We start from the raw sequence: 15,358 nt of genomic DNA, 5'->3' as shown, positions 1-15,358 counted from the left end.
GGAGAAAGAGCGTCCTCCACTTCTGCTTCAGTAGATGTGGGGAGTATGGGCAAGTGAAAGGGAGGCGGAGAGTAGTCTTTTCAATGGTTGGTAGAATTCAGCTGGTGATTAATATAGGCGTGTTCTTGGTTGTGTAGAGCCTCATGTGTGTGGGTCAGCTGCTTAAATTGCCATCTCGTTGTGTACAAGGAGCTAGTGGAGTTTCCTGAAGTGAGGTGTGATGTGGGTTTGTCGGGGAAAGCCAAGGAGGAGTCTGGCTGCGGCATTCTATATGGTCTCTGTAGAAGATGTGCCGTGATTTCCACGTAGAGGGAATTGGCATTGTCCAGTCGGCTGGTGATAAGGGCTTGTGTCACGGTGCTTAGATAAGAACAAGTTACTTATCTTTGGTAATACGCTTTCTGGTAAATACTCTATCTAACCATAAATTCATCACTGCACTCCTGCCACCTTGTTCTGTGGAATGGTCTCTTTTCCATCTAAAAAGGCCCTGTCTTGGAGATCGGCACACTTGTACCTCTGAATGGTTTTGAGTTCCAGATTCAAGAGCATGGACAAATTCAAGATAGAAATTGTTGTCAGCATGTAAGGGAGCTGCTTATGTGCAGGTCCTCTCCGTCACAGATCAGATTCACTGCAAGGCTGCATGGAGCCACCTGCCATCACACAAGGGCTTTCTGGATCCAGTCTGGTGTCTGGGGATATTCTAAAGGTGAGAAATCTGCGGTTAGATAGAGTGCACTCCAGCAAGAGGGGTACCAAAGGTAAGTAACTTATTTGTCAGGATCAGGAAAGGTGAGTAAACTTAGAACTGAGTCTCTTACAAGTCTGCATTACTGCTGGTAGGACTGAGGAATAGTTGTGGAAAGAATTTCCTGTAAAAGGTCTATAGTGGTGGGTAAGGTAGTCACATGACAGATTTTCTGCTAAAAGGCTTGTAAAGCGCAGTCAGATTCATTGACATGCCAAAGAAAGATTAATGAAATGGGGCACTGCCATTCATGTGACAGTATAACCTCTGAAATTTAGTCTGGGCTTTGGAGAATGAGATGTATATCAGTCATGCAATGCAAAGATTGACTGAGTTGCAGCAGACATCCTTTATTCTCCGAAGTATCTGACCGACTTTGCCTAAGTGTTGCTGTATCAAAGGATGAAAATTAAGTAAACCTAAAATCACATAACGGGTGTATGACTAGAGTGTGCACCAACCCCGAGGAATCACTTGGAGCTTTTTCCACTATTGTTTGTTACCCAACACAGGGGTACTCATTTTCTCAAGCTCAGATACATAGAATGTTGATTGGACTAAAATGTATTTGAACGTGAGAGCATGGGGCCAAACACAGAGCGCCTGCGGTAGGCAGGTTATTTGATTAACGTAGTCTCCTTGTTTAATGTAATCATTTTGGCAAATTAAAAACATGATTCTAAAGTACATATTTTACGCCTAAAACATTATTTGGAGTGCTGACCTGGTTGGGTCTACACATGTTAATAAATTCCTCGACCTGTAAAAGTCAGTTGGCAAATTTGCTCATTTTTCAGCTACTATAGTTTCAGTTTGTTTCAAATCTAATTTTTTCAAACTGATTTTGAGTGAAAGTTGTTTTTTGTTATGTTCACATTCAGTCGACTTGTATCAAGGTGTCTGTATGTTTGTTTTTTAGTATGTAAGGCAACCATGTGTTCTTTTCAAGAAAGTCTCCATAAATCTCAGCATTCAGTTTTATGCTGAGAATTGCAGATTATACAAAGTTTGTTTTGTGTTCAACCATAAATACTATCACTAGCAACTATGGGAAACTATAATTTAAAGCCTTTCAAGTTATCATGCACGCACTATTTGTTGACTACAATAATATGTTTAACACACGATCACCACAATGTTTAAATGTTGTACTATAGGACGAAGCCACATTGGCAACATTGGATACTGAAGCAGTACAAGTTAGCTTGTGCTGCCTGACACTGTGCATTATCATGACATGGAGGTTCAAACCCCTAGTGTTTTCCCTTATTTGACTATCTGCCAAGGTTTCCAATTTAGGATTGTGGATTGTGTGTGGAATAAGTGCCTACTCATTTGGAAAAGGCTGCTACAAGCAAGAAACTGGATGGAACTTTGAACATTTCTGAACTTGGGAAAATCTGAACCCTTTCTCAAAATTCCCTGTTAGCACTGGTGAGCAACAAGAAGCGGAGACAAAGAGCATTGGCTGTGGTTTATGCAGGTTTATAAGTCCCCGTGACCCATCCACACCCCTGGATGGACCCAGATAGTGCACATAGATACCTTGCCCCAGGCTTGCAAAAGGGAATACTTCCTAATGGAGATAAAGGACAAACTAGAGGGGACAGGCGAGCAACCACCATGGGAGAAAAGTGAAGAGATCTTCACAAGACTGCATAGAATCAAGTTTGCCACGGTTGGGTCAGACCACGCTCCTGCCCACATTATTTGACTCAGTTTTGGTAACATCAGTTTGGTTACGAAATGTACAAGTGTCCCAAACTGATTCTTTGCAGCTGGCGCACATTGGTTGCAGTGCAGAATGCGACATATGCTGCTCTGTGTAATACTAAAAATGCCTGCCCATTTATGACACATTCACTTTTGGGGGTGTGTTGCTCATTTGCACTACGCTGAGTTTAACTCTTTATTCAATACAGTTCAACTGTTGGCCCACATCACTTCAGGGGATGACAATGTTTTAACTTCGGCTAGAGAGACAGAAAACATGGAAGTGATAAGTATGCTTGTGGTAGCACATGTTAATTGTTGGGAAATCCTCTAGATATCAATGTATTCCATCATCATCAAAACCAGCTTTATTTGGTTAAAAACAGTGGCGGTCGGCACAGATCGGATTGAGGGGAAGCGAGTGTAAAAGAAAGAAAAAGAAAATACCTTACTTTCTCGCTCCTCCCTCGGTGCATCTCCCCTCAGTAGTCCCTTGCTCCGGCCGGAACAGAAAGCACACCCAGGCTCACAGTCAGCCAATCACAATGCTACAATGTGCCGTTGTGATTGTTCTGAGCGCCATGGTTCCGCACTCAGACGCTGACTGGGAGCCTGGGCATGTTCTCCACTCAGGATGTTATACAGGCTTCGTGGAGAACATGCAAAATGTGCATGAATGTTTGGCCGGCCCAAGTCTGCCGGCCAAACATTCATGCACACTTACAGTGTGCTCGCCACTCCTCCTGCTCCTGTCGTGAGAGCAGCCCTACCCCGCAAAGCTGCTGTACATCAGGACAAAATCAAATGATAATAAGCAGAGATGAAGTTATAAACCATAAGACAGATATATTCTGTCTGCAATAGCTGAAGCCGGAGCAGGGCAGGCCTACATCTTTTGATGTTTAGTGACCTCAGGAGAGGAAGCAGATATGTTTGCCTGGGTATGACATATAAATTACAAAGCAAAAAGAACAAGCATTGGCATAGCCAATAGGTCTCGCCTTTGGGACCTTATAAGTGTTTAGCCATGCACAACTTGATGTTGTTGCACCATGGATTTTGTGCTGCATAACTAAATGCTTAGAAAGCCCCAAAAGCGAGACCTATTGACTATGCCAATGCTTGTTTAAGCCGTCATTACTCGACGTACCAGCCAGATAGCTCAGGAAGTTAATCGCTCATGGTTGATATCGGGTGTTGAGCTCGAAGACCACAGGTTTGAGATCTGTTTCCCCCCCCCCCCCACCCCCCCCCCTTTTTGGCCCTCTGCCCACCCAAAAAATAAGTCCAACGTGTTGTGGTGTTGAGTAAATAGCGCTTCAATACCTTTGGGGCGACTTACCGTGACATAGAATTGTTACTTCAAAGCAGTGAACTGTTACAGAGTCAAAGTTCACACAGGGCTAATTGAACCAAATGAGCTAGGGAATCGTTTAACTACTAAAGCGACCTTGTAACTCAGTGTGCCGGGCCGGCGTGGTTACGAGCACAAGCTTTAGTAACTAGGGCGGGGGTCTAGCTGGGAGAGCGGAAGTAACAGCTGGGCCGTGGGGTGAAAGCAAGAACGATTGGATAGACAGACACTGGATTGAACCAGTACAGGCAAGCTGGAATTAGAGCCCATGTGACTAAGGAGTAGGCAGTAGGATATGTCAGCAAAAGCTGCCTTGAAGAGGATTCGGTCAGGAAGCACTAAGAGTTGGCACGGGTAATATACGGACGCCTTGGATATCCAAGTGGGCTGACCTAAGGGCAATGTAACGCTGAGTCCCGTTGCGTATACAACAGGAGAAGGCAGTATGAGGCACCTGGGTGACGCTCCTGTTCGGGCGAACCTACCACTTCAAGCAATCCAGTTCCCTGTCCATCAGGTGTTGCTTGCATAGTAGTGCCACAGCGTTTTCCTTCAGGGTTAACTATTACCTGAATAGAGTTATGTGCAGGCCTGCATAGGCGACGGCAATCATTGGTGAGGTAGGAAACCCAGGTGGAGAAAAAGGGATAGATGTGATTGGCCCCAGAACACGTTTTGCCCAGGGCCCCCCCAAAAATCCTTAAGATATCCCTGACCTTAAGCAGATTGTTTCAAATACCGTTTTTCCCCTTTAATTAATTTAACGTGGGCGATGAGGAAGAGTCTATTATAAACATTTGGCATGGAAATGTTGCGTTGGTGTCATGGACCATCCATGAAAAAAGTTTATTTTAGATCAAAGCAAGACTTCTCCCATTGCACCAGCGCTCCTCGGGTCTGCCGGCCTGCGCTCCCGACTTGGGAGCTGATGAATCGGGTTCGATCCCCGGCGTCCGCTCAAAAACCACTTGGAGGGGGGCAACATCACAGCACTTGGAGGGGGGCAACATCACAGCACTTGGAGGGGGGGCAACTATAACAACAGTGAAAGCACGTCACTATCCCGTAAATATTAGATGTACACACGGTTAGAAATTGGATCAATGGCCCATGCAGTCAGTGAATTGGCCAAAAAAGAGCATGACAGGCTGAAACTCGATCATAAATGGATAGCTGTGGGTCTGCTTAAAAATAACAAAATTAGGCAGACGTGTCACCTTATTCGTACGTTCTGCGGCCGGAGGACACAACAGTTGCTTTTATCTTAATGAGCATCGGTATAACATAAAAAATTTAATGAAAGCAAGCAGCTGGCACAATGTGAGTAGCATCCCATGCATTTGCATACAGTTGGCTCCTCTTTACTTATGTCAGCAGGGAACAGGCAAATATATGAGATATCTCGGTGCCCTAATTCCAGAAGAGCCAGCTGCAGTTAGTGTTATTCCCCTCAATCATTCTTTCCTTTTAAACCTATTGCATAAGGATCACTGCTATCACAATGTGTAGAGAGGACAAATACTGCTCTAAATATATTTTTTCCATGATTCCATCCTTATCTGTGGTAGCGGGTTTCAGCCATCGATCTGCCATATCCTTCACCCTAAAGTAGAGAGCTCGGGGTGTTTCTTGGACGCCTTCCTTCATTTGTCTTAAGCGCTTTCGATACGTTTCGTCATCTACCCCCAGTCGCTCCATGATGCAGCGTTTTATGTCTGCGTACGGAACCACCCCCTGAATGGTGGCAGCCTGATACGCGGCTTGTAAGTCTCCTGAGAGGAGAGGTCCTAGGTATTGGCCCCATTTATCGGCCGGCCAAGAAGCAGCTGTGGCCATCCGTTCGAAGTTCGTAAAGAAGAAATCCGGATCTTCACCTGGTACATATCGTTGTAATACTACGGATGGGAGCGTGGTGGGACCTCTCTGATGTCCGAGAGCTTCAGTAAGTTTCTCCATGGCGGCCCCGTGGGTATCGCTCTGTCCACTAAGCACTTGTTGCAACTTGCCTCGGTCTTCCTCTACCACTGTCAGAAAGCGTTCCATCACTTTGCCCAGATGCTCTTGATTTTCAGCCATTTTCGCTAGTGCAGCCTCCATGACGCCTTGGGATCCCACTTCTGACACCACTTGTGGGAGGGCAGGCTTAATGAACAGGCGAGGAGGCTGTATATATTTGCCTAAGGAAGGCTTTTTATTGATTTTCTGTGACAATAGAGATCCTGATGACGTTGGTTCTTCTGGTTTCCCTCCTGTGAGATTGTCTTCCCGCTTCGGAGCCTCCGTAGGGTTCAAGGTGGAGGTATCGGGGACTTCTTTGGCGATGGCGTGGCCGTCTTCCCGGAGGCTCATAGGAGGGAAAAGAAAGGGGTTGTCAGGTTGGTATATTGCGATACGTTTGTTTTAACACCGTCACCGCACCAGCAAGTGTTCTTCAGGATCGGTAGGAGGGATCGTGAGGGAAATAGGGAGGTGAAGGGAAGTATGGACGTGAAGGGAAATAATGCAGCTTGAACGTAGTCCGGCTAAGTATTGGGAGTAACGAGTTTAGCAGGATAGGTTGCTTCGACTATGAAAGGTAGTGAGGTCAGACATTTATCAAGACAGAGTTTTACTTGGTCGCGACAATTACACGGTAACTCGGGCCTCCCAGGTCTCGACCCAGTCCCTCCGTTGCCTCCCTCAATCCCCCCCCAGCTCACACCCCGGAGACGGTTTTACTCACCGACCCCCGCCGTAACTCTCCAGAGTTACGGCCGCTCCTCAGCGTCCTCCGGTGGGCACCACCATTCCTCGTACCAGCGGTCCTCGGCGTCCGCGTCGTCTCGGTCTTTCGTCTGCTTGTGGTCCTCGGGGTTCGCTCTCTCCTCAGCGCCTTCTCCGTCTTCGTCTTCCTCGTGTGGTTCGTTCCGGGTTCCTTCCTCTTTCTCGCGTTTGGTCCTCGACGACGACGTTTCTTCTCCTCCGGCTTTCATTGGCGCTGGCACAGTACTTCCGGGTTTAACCCCGCCCTCTTCCGGGTCTTTGGTTCCCGTCTGTGAAGAAACCAGAGAGGAGCATGGATGTTGTAGTTCCTGTACGTTCCTCTTCTCTGTCAGAGGAGCGGAGTGAGGGACGGAGTATGGGAGGTCAGGACCCGAGTGCTTCCGTGACGTCAGTCTCGGACGGTCATCGCGCAATCCCTCACACACAATAAAACCACTTCCCAGATATGCAGCCCTTTAATGATAAATGTAAACAGCATGTATGTCCAGTATGTAATGTATAAAATAAGCCAGCACGTGTAAACAAGTGCGGCCGCGCGGCCCGCTAATTAGAAACAGCATGTACGTCCAGTTTGTAATGTATAAAATAAGCCAGCATGTGTAAACAAGCGCGGCGGCGCAGCCACGCTAATTAGAAACAGATGGCCCCTGCGCGCCGCTGCTCGCTCCTGCAAGGTGGATGCCAGCACAAAAAAAGGAGTGCTTGAAAAGAGCTGACCGATTTCTAAAGGTCATCTCCTAGAGCAGCTCATAGATGCTGGTAGGCGAGACCTAAAAAGAAAGAAATGAAGTGTAGGCTGGACAGAGCTGGAGTCACAAGGACAAGGAAGTGGTCAGATTCATGAAAAGCTTTGCTGGGATAGGAAACCAGAAAATGGACTATGTTGAATCTGAACCTTATCAGATAAAATCTCTGTTGTTGCTGAAGAGGGAAGTGTAAGTAAGGTTCAATTGAGTCTGTGGTTACTAATGGCATGTAGGCAGACACTCTTTTCTTCCCCACCTCCCTACTTTCTCTTTGCTGTCTACGGGCAGTCAGAAAATCTGTCTTCACTTGCGTTCTAGAGATAGAGGTGGAGGTTTGTGGGCTATAAAATAAGCCAGGCCTTCCTAACAGTACAAATTGCTCTTTTGCATATCTTAACCATTGAATACTATGAGCCTTTGAGATGGTTTATTGTTTGGCCCATACCAAGTGCCTCCACATGAGTCATTATTAGCTTGCCTATGCCATGACAGGAAGGTTCCAACCTTTTTTTAAACCAGTCTAGTTCAAACTGCTAAGCCGGGTCCTCCCTGCAAGAGGATACCAGCAAGCAATTGTCCTAATCCGGTTAATGTAGATGCAACCCCCTCTATCTACTCATTCTTACAGCTGAGGTAATGCACTGTAGAAGTGTTTTCTATCCTGGCATAAAGGGGCTTTTTATGTATTCACATATGTGCACAAGTGTACAAGAGATGCATAATACTGCAGCGGTGCATAGTTGTTCCAGGTATTATCATATTTAGACTTTACCCTTCACATTTATGTCACAGAGCACTCTTATATTTTACTCTGGTCCCAGTGTTTCACTATCACTTATTTTCTAGCTTTGGTGGTGATGTAGGACCTCAATCTAATGTACAACCGTGCTCCAAAAGAATCTAAGCACGATTTACACTTAGAGTGCATGACCGGACACTGTGTGAATATAATCTCACCCATTATCTTGAGAGAAGGCATGCTCCAAGTAGTTCCTCCTGCCACGAGCACACTAGTTTTGGGTATTATACCTTCTCTGTGTTAGTCACTTGGCACCAAGAGTCCATGAATTGTGGAGCATAATATCATATGTGATGTGTATACTCCATGGGCCTTATTTACTAGAACGTGACACAGCGTGGCACCGTAAGCCATTTGGCTGTGCTGCGCTGCGTCACTTTCAAAGCACAGAGATGCATCATATTTACAATAATAAGCCGCATTCCTGTGCTTTCACCTGCGCTGGCGCACAGGTGACTGCCGTATACCAGCACAGGCACCCTTGCACCACAGTGCAAGGGTGTTTGTGTTTTTGGGGAGATTGTTTTGTGCAGGAAGGCGCACCTTCCTGCACAAAAACAATCATGTGAAGTGTTTTCCTCTTTCTATGTGTGCTGCAGGATGCAGCACTCCTAGAAAGAGAAAAACAAGCACTGGCATAGCCAATAGGTCTCGCTTTTGGGACCTTATAAGTATTTAGTTATGCAGCACAATTTCCTTGGGGCAACAACATTAACTGTTGCATGGCTAAACACTTATAAGGTCCCAAAGGCGAGACCTATTGGCTATGCCAATGCTTATTGCTTAGTTATTTAAGCCAGGTAAAAAATGTTCCTAAGGTACAAGGATAGACAGATGTAAAAGTCTTAATTAGGATAGTTTATATGCAGAAGATAGTCAGAAATGGAGACGGCTATTACTTTACACCAACTTCCTAAGGCGTCTTTTCATCTCATGCCAGACGCATTTTTATTGAAGTTTTTTTTATTGTTATTACAATATTGCAATTAAAAGGTAACTTTAAATTGTTAGCTTTTTCTAGTGTAGATTCTTATAGCAGTTTAGAAATGTTGAAATATTGAAATGTCTTATAGCACTAAAGAGCCTTGCTAGCTGTAAAAGTGCTCTTCACAAACACTAATGCTCTCTTATACCTGCTTTGTTTTATAGTTTCTTTTCTTAAACCTTCACTTCTTAACCCTTCACAACACAGTATTGCTTTTGGCGTTTTATTAAAATGATCTTTGAACGATGGCGCATAGGTGAAGCATGAGAAGGAAACAGGAGATCCCTCGTGCATAATGATCCGACAGATGTGCCCCGAGTTTAATCCCCATAAGACTGGAAATCCGTCTTATAGGGGATGTTCGAAGAGACCGGATGGGAACAGCCTGCTGCTCTTTTATCGCGCCTTCCCTTCAAAGCCTGCGCCTCATTCTATTTCTTAACTTTGCTAAGAACATTACATCTGCATAGCTGCCAAGGTTTCAGACTGCTTATGTGTGACATTTTCATAATTTCAGTGTAAGAGTGACATTCGACGACTGAGTGACACCTTCTCGCAAGCAAAATCAAGCAATGAAGACGAGAGAAATGTATAAATATCAGAAATTACACCCATTTGAGCAACGAGAAACACTAAGAAGATCTTAAAACCACAACAAAGCACTGTAAATGGAAGGGCACTGTGAGACCGGACTGTACCAAACAGGATGTGAAAGGCCATACTGCATGCAAATAAGACTGATGCGTGACATTTTTATGGTTTCAATGCACTTATTAGTGACATTCAACTGCCCAACGTGTGACACTTGAACACTTTCTCATGAGTAAAACCAAGTAATGAAATGCACTGAAAGACATAAATATCAGAAATTAAACCCTCTTGAGAAATTAAGTTGTAAAAGTATCTTAGCTCCGCTCCCACACACTCACAGACAACGCCCCCACTGCACAGATCAGTGAGTGCTCTCTTGCTGGACTCACCTTTGCTACCAGCAGTCAGTCCTCCCTGCAGTCCCAGACTGAGACAGATAGCTTATTTGGCCCTTGGACAGGAGGGCAAGAGAGCTTGCTGGAGTCTATCAGTGTCTGCAGCTCACCGTCTTTGCTTCTGGCCGCGACCTGCTGGGCGCCCAAGGCAAGAGGACAAAGAGGGCTTCTCCCTCGTGAACAGCATTCTTATCCATTTTCCCTGGAGGGGCCGCCTAATTGACGCACTACGTGCCTACCTCCTAATGTTTCCTAGTGGCCCCTCCCACTCGCCCTGACCAGATGTGCACTGGCCCAGCCTCTCTGTGGCCTCTCGCACGAAATGCCACTAAGCGCCCCCCTCCCCTAGGCGCGGTGGGGGCCTCTCATTCCAGCAAGTGGTAGCAGAGACTCACCATGTACTTCGTTGTCCCTATCGGCATTTAGATATAATTCAGTCATGCTTCAATTAGCCTTTCTTTTGTATACAGACGAGGCATAAGCGTATTTGCCATTTAGAGTGTGACATGGTATTATTGCATTATGCTGGTATTTAGAATTCAAAGTTGTATGCTATCAATCAAATGTTGGCACAAATGCTACAGATTAATATGCTTCCATTGTCTGGCCATGACGTCTCACACTGTCTCTCAGGCAGCGCTTACCTGGTTGCTGCATACTTCTCTTTCACCACATATGGGGCCCGAGTTGGCAGGATTTTGTTAAATTGGCATCTTGAGGGTAGCACGTGTCGACAAGACTCGATCAGCTGTTTTCTTTTGATTTATTCCTGCAGGTGGGCCGGGAGGCAGTGATGCCTTCCTGGGGGCCAGGCCGGCAGGATTTTTTATTTAAAAAAAAAAAAACTTCCTGGGGCCAGTCAATGACGCCGACTCTTTCTAATCTCCACCTACACGCACTGCAAAAGAGTTTACAGTTTTTACATTGTGCCATGAGTTCACGATATGGTCCATGCCTTTGCAGTTGTTCCGTGCAGACCGGCATTAACATTGGCGGTTTACCTGTAAAACACATGCCACATTCCAAGCCTCAGTGTTAAGGCGCTAGTGGATGCAAAGCTCAGTCAGTGTCTTCGTGTCCAGGTTACTCGAGCGGACGGTGACAGTTTTCATACTACGCCGTCTCCCGGACCAAGGAAGGGCTGAGCAAATGCAACACAGATTGCTTGTTTGTGAATATCCTGCCTCCACTTCATTAGAGCGAGATCCACTCTTGTCCAGGCAATATTCCTTTCCGCTCGTCATTTAAGAGCGCGCTGCGCCCTAAATTGTGTCTTCAGTCACAAGACTCGGGGTGAGCAGACTGCATTCCAACACGATTTTCTTGAATTATTTGTTTTTCGTTACAAATAATAATGCTCTCCCTTATCTTTGCTAATGACACGTTGCTATATTGTACCCCGGAGCAATAATAATGATCTAATTGTTTCATGTATAAATTTAAATATATAGTTAGCATTTACATTACCTGAACAAGTCTGTCAGTCGCAGTCTATCAGAGACATGGTACCTCGAACCGGATGGCTCATAAGAGGCTGCAGGCCCCAAACTTGACTCCGGCAGCAGCATTCCGGTCTGGAGTCACGAAGCATCATTAAGAGAGGCTGCAGCACCAGTTAAGTCTCTCTCCAGCACTGCAGTGGCCACGGTCCAACTCCGATCAGGACTCGAGCGGCACTTTGAGAGGCTGCGGCACCGCGCACCATACTGATTGGAGGCACAAGCAGTGGGATCAGGGTGGCTCCGCTCCAGACGAACTTTAAAACTATCTATCTCTCAACTGCCTGTGCCTCTCCGTCGCCTCCCGCCAAGCGCATGATCTGAATGCACGCTAGAGCAGCACCCACCGTAGCAAGTCTGAAAGGAAGGCGAGAAGAAGCCACAGAAAAAGATGCAACTGTGCGAATGGTAACACAAGGGCCATAATGCTGCACCTTTAAAACTGGGAGCAATGAACATAAGCTGCATAGTGCATTGAGACCTTCAGGCCGACATGCTTTTCAAAAGGAAAAAGCATTGGCCGCGATTACGCAAGACGCGCGGCCGCGAGACGCGCTCTGGGGAGGGGCGAGCAAGACAGAGAGGCAGAGCGAGGCGCGCGCGGGAGAGCGAAAGGAAAGCCATATGGCGCCTCTGCTCGTAAGCGCGCGCCCGCGCACATGCACTGCAAGCTGTAGCCGGCGGCAGCATTTTTTTAAGCCCTCGCTTAAAGTCTTGCCAGATCAGCGCATGCGCTGGGTCAGGCGAGACCTAAAAATGAAGAGATATAAGTATTTCTCCTCGTTGCTCCTCCTTCGCCTCCCCTGGGGAAGCATAGGTTTCTGACATGTTCCCAGGTTTACAAAATGATAAATCAGGAAATACAGCAGAATTCATGGGTGCTGCATGGGAACACCCACAGCAACACCCATGGCATGCCCCTTTCACCCATAGTGCTGCATGAAATGGGGCCTTATTTACAAGGCCATGAAAAGCCATGCAGGGTGGCTTTACGTGGCCTTGTAAATATAGAGCACCAGACTGGGCTGCTGGTGCGTCAAAAAAAGTGACGCACCGGCGGCGCAAGGGGCTTTTAAATATGCCCCACAGTTTGGTGTTCAAAGAACCAAAATTGCTGGTCTTTATATAGTTCAGTGGAAAAATATTTGAATACTGTTATACAAGTATGTGCATTACTTCCATTAAAACTACTTAATAAAGCCTTGCAGCTCTACACTGCATACCGTGCATCCCTAAAAGAGATTTGGCATGGTCAAACGTTTATCCTATCCTTTGACTTTTTCATGCGTGCTTTGTATTTTATGTTATAAAATTTAATTTTCAAAAAAGGAATTGATCAAAAAGGCAATTGTTTTGAATCTGATGGAAAGTTATGACAAGAATGATGCACTGAGTGGCTGTCAAGCAGTCTTTACCTAGGAGGAAACGCTAAGTGCGTGAAAGCAAGGAATGTTGTCATGGCAACCAATTTTTTTCCAATATGCACGTATTGTAATCATTTTTTTAACTTCGCACTTGCTTAAAATAGTAACATTAGGCAAAATATGTTTCACATTTAGATTAGTATTATCCTGTAGCTTTGAGCAAACAAGTGCCCTATGGCCAGTGACATACAATTACATTCCTAATGAAATGTTAATGTCAACATCTTAAATTCTTATCGGTTACATTTCAGAGATATTTTAAGTCCTTCAAATTTTGCGCAAATAGTGCGAAGCACCAGCGGCGGTGCGTCCATTGGGGGCGTTCAGACTTTTCCCCACTAATGCCACAGAAATCGTTCTATTTCTGACGCTAATTGCAGCAATCAGGACTCCTGATTGGAATTAGCATCAGAAGTAGAACAGGGACGCTGAAGGGGGTGGGGCTGCGGCAGCACTCTCAGGGTTGAGTGACAGCGCGCTAGTGCGCATGTTCGTTTTTGGGCTGATCATTTTTACACACAGCCCGAACATGCGCACTAGCCTTCCCCTTAGGAGAGTGAGGGTTGCTTCATGCGCAGCCCCCGGTCTCCTAATGGGCAGGGATACCAATCCTGGCGCTGCTGCCTGCTGGAGTAGTGTCTGGATTGGCTTAGAGGCAGAAGACGTTGAAGGCGCCAACGCACCGGACCCCGGCCCAGCAGCAGACAGCGGAGCCCGCCCGGTCAGGTAAGTTTACGGGTTTTTTTTTGTACTTTATGCAAAACCCCCGGCCACCACCCCCACGCAACACTCCCACCCCTCCCCCCCCCCCCCCCCCCGTGAGTATTGCGAGCCGCGACTGCCACCATGGGAGCCTGCCCGGCAATCATCAGAGGGCAGGAAAACATGCTCACAGCCTTTTTCTGCTCTGGAAAGTTTCCAATTTTCCAGCGTGTTCTGAATGCTAAATATCATCCTTGCTGGAGCGCTTTCTGTCCCACAAACAGAGCATTAGAGCGAAGGCTTGTCGACTCCCCCTATACTGCAGGCTAGCAAAAAGCTTTGATTTTTATTTCCAATCTGATTGGAGGGTGTCATATGTTTTTAGGCCAGTAGTGATGAATGGATTCTCAACGTGGGGCAGCGGGCGAGGGGGAGGGGGAGGCAATAACATCATTATGAAATGCATAAAAATTAGGGGCTCTTTCACTGGCGCTTCTAGGCAATAGGTTTATCTTGGCGCGTTCTGAAGATGGCGCGCGTGTATGGGACAGGTTGCGATTAAGGATGACGTGTTTTATTCCTTGCACTGTCATTCCACGGTTTATAGCAAGCTGCATTGATGTCATTTAATGATCGTTCATTTTAACCGAGATCTATCTGCATGTCTGTCATCACCACATAATGCATTCTGTTGTTACGCAGATGGATCTGCTGATTATAATCACCTTGTTGTTTGATCATGTTATAATTGAAGTAATGGTCTCATAGAAATGAAATCGTACCTTTCAGTTGCAGCGAACACATATCACTGCCCGATAGTTTCGTTTGCATTTCCATGGGTGTCCTACTCTATATATTGAGCATGGGAGTGTTTCGGTAATGCTGTAGTGACAATCGCAGGTTTCTGGTGTGCCTTGAATATTAACATTGTCACTCTGTCGATTGTATGGTACTCTGGGTGTACGTTTTATTGTCTTTATGTTTCGGAATGTATATGTCAGTACCTGATTTAATTTGAATTGTAAATGTCTGTGCATTAAGAACTATTGCAGTATCTTTATTTTCTTAACACACGCCTGTTTATTAATGCTATCTTTGGAAGTGTATTTGATGCTGGGGACAATCTTTGCCCCTGGGGTCAAGAGAAAGGCAATTTCACTAACGTAACGTGCTTTGACTGACAGGTTGCAAATATGTAGTATATTTGTGTTCGAGGCATGTGGGCTGCTGAATTCATATCTGTGCATAGATCGCCGCCTAGTGTTGGGTCCGGATGTTTGCACGTTGTTGTCCTGGAAGAGTCTTCGAAGTATCCTTGGATAGGTGACTCCTCCCCTGGACTACAGTGCGCATGGGCATCCTCTCCATCCTCAGATTGTTTTTTTCCGCCATTGGGTTCGGATGTGCTATCTTAGCTCAAGTTAGGAAAAAATTTTGTCGAGGCCACAAGGCCTTTAGTTCGCGTCGGTACTGTTTATCGATCGGTTTCGATACTCTCTGTTAGTTTACTAACTTTCAGCACCGACTTTGTTCGCATTTACCTGGCCATCAACTACTTTGACGATGGAATCGAGGACGCCATTCAAAAGGTGTCCGGTATGTAATGCGAAGTACCCACACATCGACGTCCATCCGG

General features: G+C 46.0%; 1 protein-coding gene across 1 annotated transcript in view; it reads left to right on the top strand.

Moving 5' to 3' along the window:
* The window catches only part of LOC146834534 (sterile alpha motif domain-containing protein 13-like), a 311,725-nt gene that overhangs the window by 176,431 nt on the left and 119,936 nt on the right, over nt 1-15,358 (top strand). The window lies entirely within an intron of this gene.

This window comes from Triturus cristatus, chromosome 4_2 (assembly GCF_964204655.1).
Source record: "Triturus cristatus chromosome 4_2, aTriCri1.1, whole genome shotgun sequence".
Classification (NCBI taxonomy): Eukaryota; Metazoa; Chordata; class Amphibia; order Caudata; family Salamandridae; genus Triturus; species Triturus cristatus.
Note: the sequence above shows the minus strand (reverse complement) of the source record. Positions and strands in the feature narration are given on the sequence as shown.